Source organism: Apis laboriosa, unplaced genomic scaffold (genome assembly GCF_014066325.1).
Source record: "Apis laboriosa isolate Shangri-la unplaced genomic scaffold, ASM1406632v1 scaffold49_cov149, whole genome shotgun sequence".
Taxonomy (NCBI): Eukaryota; Metazoa; Arthropoda; class Insecta; order Hymenoptera; family Apidae; genus Apis; species Apis laboriosa.
In genome coordinates, this window is record NW_025223500.1 from 2368835 (window position 1) to 2383005 (window position 14171).

At 18.2% G+C, this 14171-nt stretch overlaps 1 protein-coding gene across 1 annotated transcript in view; it reads left to right on the top strand.

Moving 5' to 3' along the window:
* The first annotated feature begins 2668 nt into the window (after positions 1-2668).
* The window catches only part of LOC122716896 (ATP-binding cassette sub-family G member 1), a 30141-nt gene continuing 18638 nt past the window's right edge, over positions 2669-14171 (top strand). The window contains exon 1 of the mRNA XM_043940388.1: positions 2669-2796. The gene's annotated coding sequence lies outside the window, so the exon portion shown is untranslated. The remainder of the gene's footprint in view (positions 2797-14171) is intronic.

Sequence of the window (14171 nt, forward strand, 5' to 3'; positions counted from 1 at the left end):
TATTTATTTTTATATAATTTTATTTATTTTAATATATTATAGATTAAATTTTTAAAGATATAATATAGTTTTAATTTTTATTGAAAAACAATTTTTACCTAAAAAACTAAAATAAAATGTTTAGTATTATATAATTCAAAAATTTAATAATTACATCCAGATATAAGTCATCTAAGATTGATAATGACATAAATAATATTGGTTATATTGATTTTCTTAATATTTTCTTCATTTTTTTTCTTTTTTTTATATTTTTTTATTTTCTCTTTGACTCTCATTTGTCTTCTTATTCTTAATTTTTCTTTTTGAAGTCTTATTTTTAAAATATTGAGAAATATTCAAGTGTTTTTTTTGATTGAATTATTAAAAGTTTTAATTTTATATATATTATTTCGCTTTGAATAAGATGATTGTATTTTTAATATATATTTTTGATATATATACAATATTGATTTAAGATTTAAGATTTTAATCTTATTATTAAGATTTAAATTAAGGTATTTTAAAATTTCATCATTGAATGATGTTAGAACATGAAACTTAACTTTTAATATTTATTTATTTTACTTTAATATTTTATTGTAAATAATATATGCGATTTTCTGAAATGATTTATGTCTTATATAAAAGCAACAAATTGAGGCCAAAAATAAATAATATTTCAGATTCTATTTTAGGCAAGTGAGAGACTTAAGAAATATATTATCATACATATATTATAATATATATAATAACATAAATCATAATCATATTATAGTATATCTAATCAGAAATATAATTATATTTATAAGAAATAATATGAGATTAATTGCATAATTATATTTTTCATATTAAAATGATGAATAATATTTTCATTTCAATTTTTAAAATTATGAAATATATAAGTTTAAATTTTTACTTTGTATGATTTAATTTTTGAATGATTTAATTTTGTATATGTAGTTAGATTATATGCTAGATAGCGTAAGAAATACTTTTTTAGGTTGAACATAATACGAAATCCCATAAGATGTCATCTATTCCGTTTCTCATTTATGTTTCTATGTTAGTATTATAGTAAATGTAGAGGGCGTTGATATTTCAAAGCATGAGACATAAAGATAAAATGTCATGTCATTCTATGTAACATGTCATATTTATTCGCTATGTTTATGATTATGTTTAAGATTCTTATTATCGTATCTTTAAGATTCTATTATATGGTTTTGAAGAAATATTTTTGGCATTCAAAAGATGGTATTAATGATTAATTCTTTTCTATTATTTGCTTTTCTTTTATATTTTGTTCATTTGAAACATTCTAAAGATGGCGGCACTGATTTTTATTCTATTTCTATTCATCTCTTATTATTTACTTATCTTGTTTATGTTTTTAGCGTATATTCAGACGAAGATGTTAATTAAAATTCTATATGATATTCAACATATCTCTTTCAAAACTATTATCTCAGTTTTTAATATAAAAAATATTAAATTCTCGATTTTATTAATGGTGATTTCATAAAATATAATATGACGTGAATATTTTAATGCAAAGCATTGTTTGATGACAGCGATAGTATATGATAATTAAACAAAAAACGAAAGACTAATCTAATAATAAAAAAATTTTGAAACATTCTATCAAAAAATAACGCTATCAAAGATTTATTGAATTTATTCTTTTGTTATTTATAATTTTTAATTACAAAATATTTTATATAATAAAAATAAAAGATGCTATAACAATTAATTGTTTGAACACTAATTTTTATCAAATATAAAGATTTAATATTATATAATTTTAATAAAAAATTATAAACAAAATATTAATTGATAAATTATTTTTATATTCAACTTCAGAATGTGTTTTTAAAATATATTTGAAAATAGTCAATAATGTTGAGAGTAACATTAAAATAATAAGAAGTTTTAGTGCAACATATAGAAATCAAAATAATTAAATGCTAGATCTATTTTATATATTATCTGATGTCATGTAAATTTGATTACAGACTATATACATTTTTATATCTTTTATTCTTTAAATCTCATGTCAAGTCGGTAACTTATATAAAATATGTATATTTAGATAGTGCTGCTCTAATGACGGAAATCTTGAGAATTAAATTTAAATTTTTCTTTATTATATAATTTTGAATCTAAGAATTTTTTAATATTTAAAATATTTAAAAATGTCATTTATTCTTATTATAAATTCTATTCTATTATTTATTTATCTAAATTTTTATAAATATTTTAATTTACATATTTTTATAATTTGATTAATTTAAAATTTTTAAATATTTATTTACATATTAATAAACACATTAAAAAATATTCATTAATAAATGATTATAAAATTTTATTTTATTTTATATCCATTTTTTTAAGAAACTTAATTTGTATATATTTTGTATATTTCTTTAATATTTATCTAGTATATACATATATATACTTCATATCATATTATTTCATATCATATAAACGAGTTGCATTTAAAATTAAATGTGTGTATTATATTATATCTGAATTAATTAACAGATTGCAAAAAATTACAATTCATTTAAAAAACATGTATCAAGTAACAATCTGTAAATCGCGCCGTTTTGTACGCTTGCGTATAGAAAAAAGAGACAGAGAGCGAATGATAGACGCTATGCCGCAATAATGTCAAAGTCAGTCTTCTGCGAACTTTCGTGTTGGTTGTTTCGGGAGTAATTTACGTATATTTTTAATTATACGTTTTTATCATACGTTCATTGTTCATCTCAAATGAAATTTTAAATTTTGATAAACTATTTCTTAACTATTAAGGTAAGAAAATAACGAATTTTAATAATACAAATATATCAACATTCATATTTAAATGTTACAAAGTTACATAGTTATCTATTATAATACAATATACTATTATATTAATTAGCATTATTTGTTGATATAAAAATAAGTCATAAAAAAATTGGCGCGTATACATGAATCTGTTGTTCATCTTGAAAATAGAATAAACTATCTGGAAATCTGTTTTCTTCTTTTATTTATAGAGATGCATTTTCTTCCTTTTTTTAACATTTTTCATTTGATTTCTTTTCTGTTTATAAAGCTTAAAATATTTCTGTCAAAATTTATCAATAATCAAGGTCGGGTTAAATGATAATATTTTTTGAATGATATTATTTATTTTTTGATCAATCAATGCGCGCGCGCGTATCATTGATAATTGATGAAATAAATATATTCATATTATGTTATTGTCTTGATAACAATATATATTTGTGAAATAATATTGAAAAAATTAATTGTATGATATAAGTATCACAGATATTTCGTTAATTCTATAATTTGAAATGTTAAAAAACTGAATATACATAATCACGTTTAAAATTTAATTAAAAAGATATTTAAAAATGCATCAGTAATTTTTATGCTCACATTTCGTCAATTGCATAATTAATGGCGGCAAAGTTACAATTTTCAAATTTAAATCTATTGATATCGATTTTATCTTATAAATTATATCTTATAAATTATCTTATAAACTAAATATTATAGAATATTATATGATACAAATAAAATAGTGATTTATTATATTTTATAAGACTAATATTATGATTATATTAAAAATATAATTTGATTTTATAAAATATATATATAAAATATATATATAAATATACTTATTATTAAAATTGAAGAATGAAATTAGTAAAATTTTAAGTTGAGATCAAAATAAGAAAAATTTTTCGATAATTATGTTTTGTATAACGGCGAATTTTTATAAAAAATATATATTATTGATATATTATAATTATTATAATATTTGAAGTTAATTTTAGTCCTTAACTATATATATATATATATATATATATATATATATTTAGTTTTAGAAATTTTACAATTAATTTTATAAGAAATTTTAATAATTTTTAAAAAATTGGAATTTTTTAAAAAGTTAATGAATTAGATATATGTATAAATTTATATTTAAATAATTCATTAAACTTTTAAATATAACTTCATTTCGAAAATAAATTTTAAATTATATTATTTGATATATGATGATAAATTGTAATTTTTCTATTATAATTAATAATTAAAATAGATTTAAATTTTCTAATATTCTTATGAATATTAAATATTTGTATATTAATTATATATATATTAAGTATGATAACTATATCGCTATCATTGTCAATGTCAATAATTTCGATTATTTTAATTTCAATCGTCCAAAAATTAAATTTCATATTTTATTTTCGAAAGAAAAATTTGCTATAAATAAGTGCTATGTAATATTAGTCTACCTATTATATTATAGAAATCTTATGATGTGTTTTTAAAAAATAATTTTGACAGGTGAAAATTGCGTACTGATATATATACTGAAGTTATACGTATAGACAAAATTTAATATAATTACTTAACAATAGTTTTTTTGCGAATATTTTAGAAACTAAATAAATTTTTGTGAAAGGAAAAAATCATTAATTTTTACAATATGTCTAGAAATCATCAAAATCCGAATGATTAAATTCATTAAATTATATACTATATGTATAAATTAAATATATGTATATATATATATATATATATATATACATATAAAAATATATATATATATATATGTATAATATATATATATATACATAATTCAATGCATATTCAATATATTTCAATATATTTATTTATAATTCAATATATTCGATGCATAGAAAATCATCAGTTATATATTTATGTACATAAATATACATATTTACATATATATAATATATATTTGTCCATCGTATTTATTTTACTTGTCAAAGGAATTGATGTTGCGCAGAATATTTAAGAATTGTAATGGATCCTCTTCTATTATTCGACACTGACAAGCTACATACAAATTAGAATCATTTATTGCAACATGAAATTATAATAATTGTATATCAATTATTATGGATTTGATAACACATGCGATTGATATTTCATTGGATTGTTTCTTTCGCGATTTCCAATTTAATGAAAAATTAATATATCTGCAAATATATAAATTTACATACATATGCACAGATTTACTCCTAATTGCAATTTTCGTAAAGATCATGATTTGTGATTAAAAATTTATGTTTGTTTAAAATTTTAATTCAAATTTTTTTAAACAAACAAAAAATTTTATGACAATTTTTTAGAAGAAAAAATTTTTTTTTATATGTATCATATATTTTATTATATTTATATACAATTATATTTGTTAAAATATAGAATAAAAGTATTTTACCATATACCATATACCATATTTTATCTTGATTTGTTTTAAAAATCTTGTAAGTTAACTCTACATTAACTCTAATATTAGTAATTTATTGAATATAATGGTATACAATATCTCTTTCTCTTGATAAATACTTCAATGCTAGAACTAATAATTAACTCATTAATCATATTGAATTTAATTAATAATTAATTAAGTATAACAGATGGATATACAGAGTATTGGAAACAGGAGAATTATTTTTGATATTATTATTAATTAATGTATATAATTTTACCCAAAATCGAAAAAAGAAATTCTATTGTTATTTTTAATACTAAAAAAAATTTTTTAATTTTGAAAGTTTTGAATTTAATAAATTTGGTTTACAATTTGCTCTATTAATTACAAAATTATAAACTTTCAAAGTCAAATTAAATTTTATGCAGGTTTCTCTTACATGTTCGTTTGCTACTATTGTGAAACTTTCTAAAAATGTATATATGTAGGTGAAATAGGATTTGCTTTCTTCCTCAGAAACAAAGTGAAAGTAATCTTTTTTTTATATTTCATACTTATTATTAAATTTTATTTAATAAATTATATTATTATTTAATAAATTTTATATTTATTTTATATTTATGTGAATTCGATTGAAATTTATTTAATATCTTAATATGAAAATTTATAATGTATACATTTGATATAATATTCATAATACGATGATGTTAAAATGATGATTATCGTAAGGACTATAATAACAAATATGTTGTAATTTTTGAAAGGAAATTGCTAAGATTGCAACATTATTTTGCGCAAGTATCGTTTCTTGGATGAAATACTATTTTATATATATAAAGTATTAATATTAATATTTTTTTTTACGAAATTATATTGAGATCGATCCTTTCTACGTGATTTCAAAGCTTTTTCTATTTTTAAAAACAATTACGTTATTTGAATTGTTTGTTTCAAGCTTTAATTAAAGCAATTCTTTAAATAGAGTAATTTCGAAAATTGAAGGAATCGTATTGGATCGAGTATAATAATAACACGAGTATTGTTGTATAAGAAATTACAAAAATTAAATATTTGTCATTATATATCAGATATATCAGAGATATATTAAATTTTATATAAATCAATCGTGAAATAATAAAGTGAATAATAAAATGTGTTATTGCTACTATTGAATTTCGTCTTTATGCATTTATATCAGCTATGATGATATACATATTATTATCAATTGTTTATATATGTTGTTTATATATCACAGCGATTGATACTCAAAATGTATAAGTATATCATCATTTAATAAGTATTTATTTACAAAAAAACTTAGAATCAGTGGAAACAAAATATAAAACAATTCTTGAATCGAAAATGCGATAATCGATATTATAACAACAAATACTAAATACTATTAAAATAAATAGTTTAAAATCGTAACTTCTTTCGAAACCGTAAAATGTTTCTTTATACAATAGTTTAATATAATAGTGGTATATACTTACTATACGATGATCTTCTAAATGAATTAGGATTAGAATATTTCAAATTTATTACAATTCATGAGAAAATAAATTTTTGTCCAGTCCATTCGTATATCATTGTATATAATATACAATGGCTATAATCAATCATAATTTATGTATATGATATTAAATATATATATTAAATATGAATGTTTGTATAGCATAATCATATTTTGCGATGATGATTAATTATATAATGATTTTATAATCATTTTTATTCATATAATTTATTCAAATGTATATACATATATAATTCACATTTATTTCCTTTCTATGAATATGACAATTGTTTAAAATAACGATATATTCTCTTTATTAAAATAAAATTATTTATATAAAAATGATAAACTTGATATGAAAAAAATTTATTCTGAATGACCTAAATAGCCATGCAATAAAATATTACAGATAAATAAACATGGATGGATGAAAATACTATATATACATGAATCAGTATAATATATCATATGTAGTAGTATGTGTAATACATATGTAGTATGTTTGTAATACATATGTTTAAGATCATTATGTTTCCATATGTCCATGAATAATTTCTTCACAGTATATAATAAATTACATATATATTATAACTATGATACTATCAAAATTATTTTTTAATGAATTATTGACAAATAGTAATAATTGTTTTATTATTTGTTTTACTATTATTTTGTTCTTATCTTCTATTCTTGAACTTTCTTTTGTATTGTTTTATTTTATTCTGTATCGCATTAATTTATTTTGTATTGTTTATTTTTTTTATATATGAGGATTTTATACATATAATAATAATGATGTTTGAAATTTTCTAATTTAGATATTTTGCTGCAACAGAATAATTTGCTTTTAAATATTTCTATGGATATTTGAAGATATTTTGTAAATATTTATATACGTATATAAATTTGATTTTTTTTATATATCTTTTAATCTTAAGTTCTATCAAAAATATCTCATAATTCCATAATTCCTCGGTATTTCCATAAATTAAACAAATATAAATATGAAAATAAGAATTTCAAAGGAATCGAGTTTTGATTGCGAGATTTTATATTCAATTCTATTGTTTTTTTTCGTTAATTATTCGGTAAACATAAAATTTATAACTTTTTTTATATCATTTTATATTATTTGATAAATATAATTCAAATTTATATAAATATAAATTTTAATAATATAATATATAATATAAATTTTAATAATAAGAAATCATTATATTTATTAAGAATAATAATAAAAATTTAATAATAAGAAAAAATTATAAACGTTTAAAAGTATATATTTTATGTACTTTTAATACTTACATTACTTTAATGTCCTATTGGCATTGTTTCCAGTTTTTGCATCAAGTTGAATCAGCAGCTATAAACAAACGATACGCAAAACAGATTTCAGATTTTATAATGAAGAAATTTTACAATATTTTATAAGAGGAAAAAGATGTTTGTTTTATTTATCCTATTAAATTGAATTAATTGTTCATAATTTCCATTATCAAATTCCTTTGATAGAAACATTATTATAAATTTGCATAATTTGTAAGAGATGTATTGTAAGAGATGATTTGTATTGTCTTCATTAGGTAGAATTAGTTCTTCCTCTTATCTTGTCTTTTGGTGATTTCAAATTTGCCTCGATTTTTTATGTATAAACCCTAGTAACGATTATCTTTAAATATTCAATTAATTTTTTTTTTATAAAATTCTTCCTTTAATTTAATCGTAATTAATTATAATTCACTTGTAAAGAGTAAAATATTAGAAAGTTAATAAAACTAAAACAATTCTCAAGCGAATTATAAAATCAATATGTAAGACAAAATACAACAGCATTGGTGAAAATATGCCAACGACATCTTCGAGATAAAGAAATTTGCAATGATTGAATTATGAAAGCAATAATGATACAATCCTTTTTAGACCTTGACGCGTCCGTTCGAGTGGAAAGTCACTTTAGATTCAAGTTACAACTTGCAACTAATAGCATAATCTTAGATATTTTCGTATATAGAATTTATATAATAAAATTATATATATATATATATATTATTGTATTTTTTATATTTTAATATATAATAATAATTAAAATATATAATAATTATATTATAATTATATACTTATATAGTTTACTTTTTAATCAATCATATATTTTTAATATATTCGCGGAATATTTTCAAAGAATCGATTTCAGAAACTAAAATAAACATAAAAGTTGATATACATAAATATTAATCAAATTATTAATTTATTTATAAGTGAAATTATAAATTTTTGTTCGTTTCGTTTCTCTAGAATAGTCTCTCTAGAATAGATTTTCAAAAGTCTGTCGATGAATATATTCTGTAATATATGTATATTATATTAAATATTATATATGTTAAACTATTAAATTATTCATATTTTAATAAATTATTTTTAAACAAACATTTTAATTTAAATAATCCATTTAACAATTAATATTTTTTAATCATTTATAAATTCAAAATAATGTATTTTAAATACTAAATACTGTAATTTATAAATATTTGTTCTTTTATAAATGTAGCTTTGTAATAAATTACAATAATAAACATAATAAATCTATAACTAAAAAAAAAAAAATATTCATAATATTATTCATTTATTTCATAAATGAATCAATATAAAATATCTGTCATCATGAGAATTATAATAATATATTTAATATTTGTGTTGTAATTTTTATTCATCGATTTTTAGACATGTGATTGTAACATACATATGTACAGTTGTTAATCAATATAATTGCATATATATATATGAAGCAAATATAGTACCAAATTTTACACAAAAAAAGTATGTAAAATTTGCACTTTTAAACTCTTTATAATTTTTATATGATTTTTTTTAACATTGATTTCTACTTATATTTTTGGATTATATTTCTCAAATAAGATGTTATAAAAAAAAATTATTAGAAAATTAAGATAAATAATGAATAAAAATAAATAATTAAATAAGATGGTATGATAAGTATAAAATATGTAAATATAAAGAAACAAATATTAAAATATTAAAAATATTTTATATAAATTGTTAAAGAATTAAGTTAAATGAGTAGAAATGAGATTTCATTATGTTACAATAATTATCAAAACAACAAACAAAACTTGAAATAATTCAAGAAGTTTGATGCTCATATACTGCATTTTAAACATTATTTTATTTATTATAGTTTATTGAAACATCAAAATTATTAACAAATTATTTTATAAAAAAATTATCATTTCTTAAAAATTATCAATTTTCATAAAAATTATTTATAATTATAAAATTGTATAGATATTGAATTATAATAAAAATTAAAATAAAGAAAAAAAAATGTAAGACTTAAAAAAGCTACAATGCTAGAATAAATAAATAAAAAATTAAATGCATCATTAAAATGCATCACTATATGCCACACCTATGCCATAATTAACAATTATTCACATAATTTATAATGTATGTAGATAGAAATGTATATAAATAGAACATAAAAATATATCTATTCATATAAGAAGGGACAAAATAAAATTTTGCAATATTAACATTATAAGATACATCAAACACATTAAATTTTTTTAAAGAAATAAATATGTATATTAAAATATAATTAATCTAAACCTAATATCGTTGCTAATGAATTTGTAATTGATATAGCAATTAAAATACATATTAAAAAGAAAAGGAAAACAATTAAAATTGAAGGAAAAAATTTTTTTAAATTTACATGTTATTCAGATAAGTAATTATTATTAAAATAAATAATATTGATGTACAATACTGATATATTGTGCAAATATTATTTAAAAAATTATTCCTTGTCAAAATTGTCATTTTGAATTATTATTTTCTTAAAAATAAAATAATCTTTCATTAATAATAATAATTAGCAATGTCTTTAATGTATGATTGATCTGTTTGTTACTTAATAATAATTATTACTCATGTCATACATTTATCTGTGACTACAAATAATGAATCATCCAAATATCTTTCTCTCTCTAAATTTGTCTTGTTTGAATTAATTTATCATTATTAATCATTATAATTAATTTATTTATTAATTTCGAACTTCTTTGTTTGCATTTCGTATGAATATAGTTCTTTTTTAGAAATTTTTTTTATGATAATTATTGTGATGAGATTGATTTGCGCAATATTATGCTTATATAATAATATATGAAAATATTGGAACATTATCTTATTAGAAAATTTACATTAGCGAAATTTTAAATTATAAAATGAAGAATTATAATTTAATGCTATATTATCCTATTAAAAAAATTTTCAAACAAACTTATATTTAGAACTTCATGAAATAATAAAATTTTAAGACTTGATTTCATTCTTTTCTCAACAAAAAAAAATTGCTTCATAATTTATTGTACATGTTCTATAAATAGAATATGTATAAACTTTCATTAAAATCAGATTTTTTGAGTTAAATAAATTTTAAAATTTTTTTAAAAAAATTTTAATTAAAATTAAAATGTAATTAAATTAAATGTCTTGAAATGTAATTTATAAGATTTTTTTTTTTTATATATATATATACAATGACACTTACGATCCTTGTATTAAATTCATGTAGTTTTTTTTTAAAATTTTATGAAAAATTTTTACATAGCTATGTTATATTAAGAATTGTAATTAATATTATATGTATGATCAATGCAAAAGGCATAATTATAATAAAATCAAAATTATAAATTCGATCATATTATTCATTATATCTTTAAATTTATAAAGAAAAGCAAAAAATGTTTGTTTGATGAGTGAGACGATTATTTTTAAATGATAAGTAGTTCGTAATATAGATTTTTCTTATTATTCATGTGTAATGTTATATCATTACAAATGTTTTGCATATTCATTCGATTTGTTTGAGTATCTTTGTAATCTTGTTAACCATGGGAAAATCACACTGAGATGAATATGTACTTACATAATGTTGACGTAAGAAATTATTATTATTTGCTAAAAAAAACTTTTTATTTATATTAAATAATCTATATTATATTAAAATATGTATTTTATTACATATCCTATTAATCAATTGTATAATATTTATTATTATTACAATCTTATTCTTATTTTTAAATTCAATAATTGAATACATTTTATATATTGTATAAAGCGAAAATAAATTTAATATTAATAAATTAATTAATAACTAAATAAATTAATTAACTCATTGTCTAAATTTTGACTTGGAAGAATTTCCAAGATTTTTTAAAAAATTCCGAATATTCGTATGATTAATTAGTCATATATTGAATAAGTTAAACTATATTGCTTAATACAGTAATTATAATCGGGATTGCCGAAGAGACTTATAACATCTTTGACGTCAGACTATACTTTGACAATAAAAGAGTAATTAATTGAAAATTATCTAATTAGAATTATTGGAAGCATTCTAGATTTTTAAAATCTGATTTGGAAATAATAAAATGGAAAAAAGCTAACAAGCTTAAAATATAGAATTCAATTGGCATTCAATTCTTATTTTTTGAAAAGATATTCTAATAGTTTTAATAGATAAAAAACAAATTAATTGGAAAGCAACAATTGCTGCAAAAATAATAGAATAACGTTATATTTCCATTCTATTCATGTTTATATATATTATAGGGTTACACCTGTTTACAGGTTTATACCTGTGTCATCGCGTTATGTTTAAGCAGCGTAATTTTTATTATAATTTATTTAATATGAATCATTAACTATACTAATTTTTCTCTTAAAATAGCAATTTTGTTAGCAGCATTGCCAAAAAACGAAATCAATACAACGTATTATATAATAGTGAACAGATTACACAAAAACAAGTTATAATATAGAGATACATAGAGAATAGATTAATTATTACTAAGAATGATTGATGGAGTTAGCGTTGATGCCTATATATATATATATATTTTGTGTAAAGTATTAAAATCAATGGTACTTCATCAATTCATGACATCTCGTTATAAAGTAATAATGTATATAAATTATTATTACAATATATATTTATATATATAGTGATAAAAAAAAGAGATATCACAGATCTTTGGTTTCGTTCCTCTTTGATAATATATTATAAATAGGACATTCGTTATTTTCATTTCGGAATTCTATCATTATTTATCTTTTTTATCATTATTATTTTCTCATATATTTTTCATTAATCAAACTTTTTGCGGCAACTTCTATTCACAAATATGACTGCATAGAGATAAAGGAAATTTAAATTTTATAAGTTTTATAAGATTATAAATTTTAATGTTTATTTTCTTTTATGTTGATAACAACATAATTGAAAATGATAGTTGAAGAATAACAAGGAGGAATTGAGAATCAAAATGTTTAAAGAAATTTATGATACATGCTATGTATTGATGTGAATTTTTTATTAGAATTATAGTTATGACTTGAAACATATAAATAATAAATATTATATTATGTAGATTTGATTATTTGATTATTTGATAATTGATTTTATTAATTAAATTAATGTATCAATTGTAAGGTATGAATACATTTTTTCAAGAGTATATTATACATATAAAAATATTTAGTTAATTTAATATTAGATTAATGAAATAATCGAAAACAAATACAATAATTATTATCATTAATAATTAATATCATTATACTATTATAATTTTATATATTATTATTTTATTAATAATTTTGAAAAAAATAAAAAAATATCAAAAATGTCGTTCGATTTAGCATGTTTTAATACATATTACAAAATATTTAATATATATATATTTATAAATATATATATAAATATATATATATAAATATTATATATTTAATTTAATAAATTTAATACATATTACAAAATAACTTCCAGATTCCAATTTCAAGGACATATCATGCACCTTGTACATTCTTTCCCAATCTTCCTATAATTTTAAGCCGGTTTTCTTACTATGAATAATATTATAGCATCAATACAAATATAATAATTTTACGATATTTTCGTTGCTATATTAAACAAGATCACTACTTGATTTTCGAAATTTATAAATGTCTTATAAATTTAAATCAAAGATTTAACAAATATTTTATGTTCTTAAAATTATGTAGATTAATTTTTTCGAAAATATTTTTTCAATGTTTATAATTTAATTATATGTAATTTATTATAAGTCATATCGTCTATTTAATTTTATTTTAGATGAATCGAAAATCATTCATCAATTGTCCTTATCAATAATTTTAATAATTTTAATAAATTTTAATAATTTTGAAAATGTTATAAAAATGAATATTTTAAACAATTTTTTTTAATAAGACGAATAATTTAATTTTAAAAATTGCAAAAAATTTTCTATATATTGAATTGTTTATATATATGTGTGTGTGTGTGTGTGTGTGTGTGTGTGTGTGTGTGTGTGTGTGTGTGTGTGTGTGTGTGTGTGTGTGTGTGTG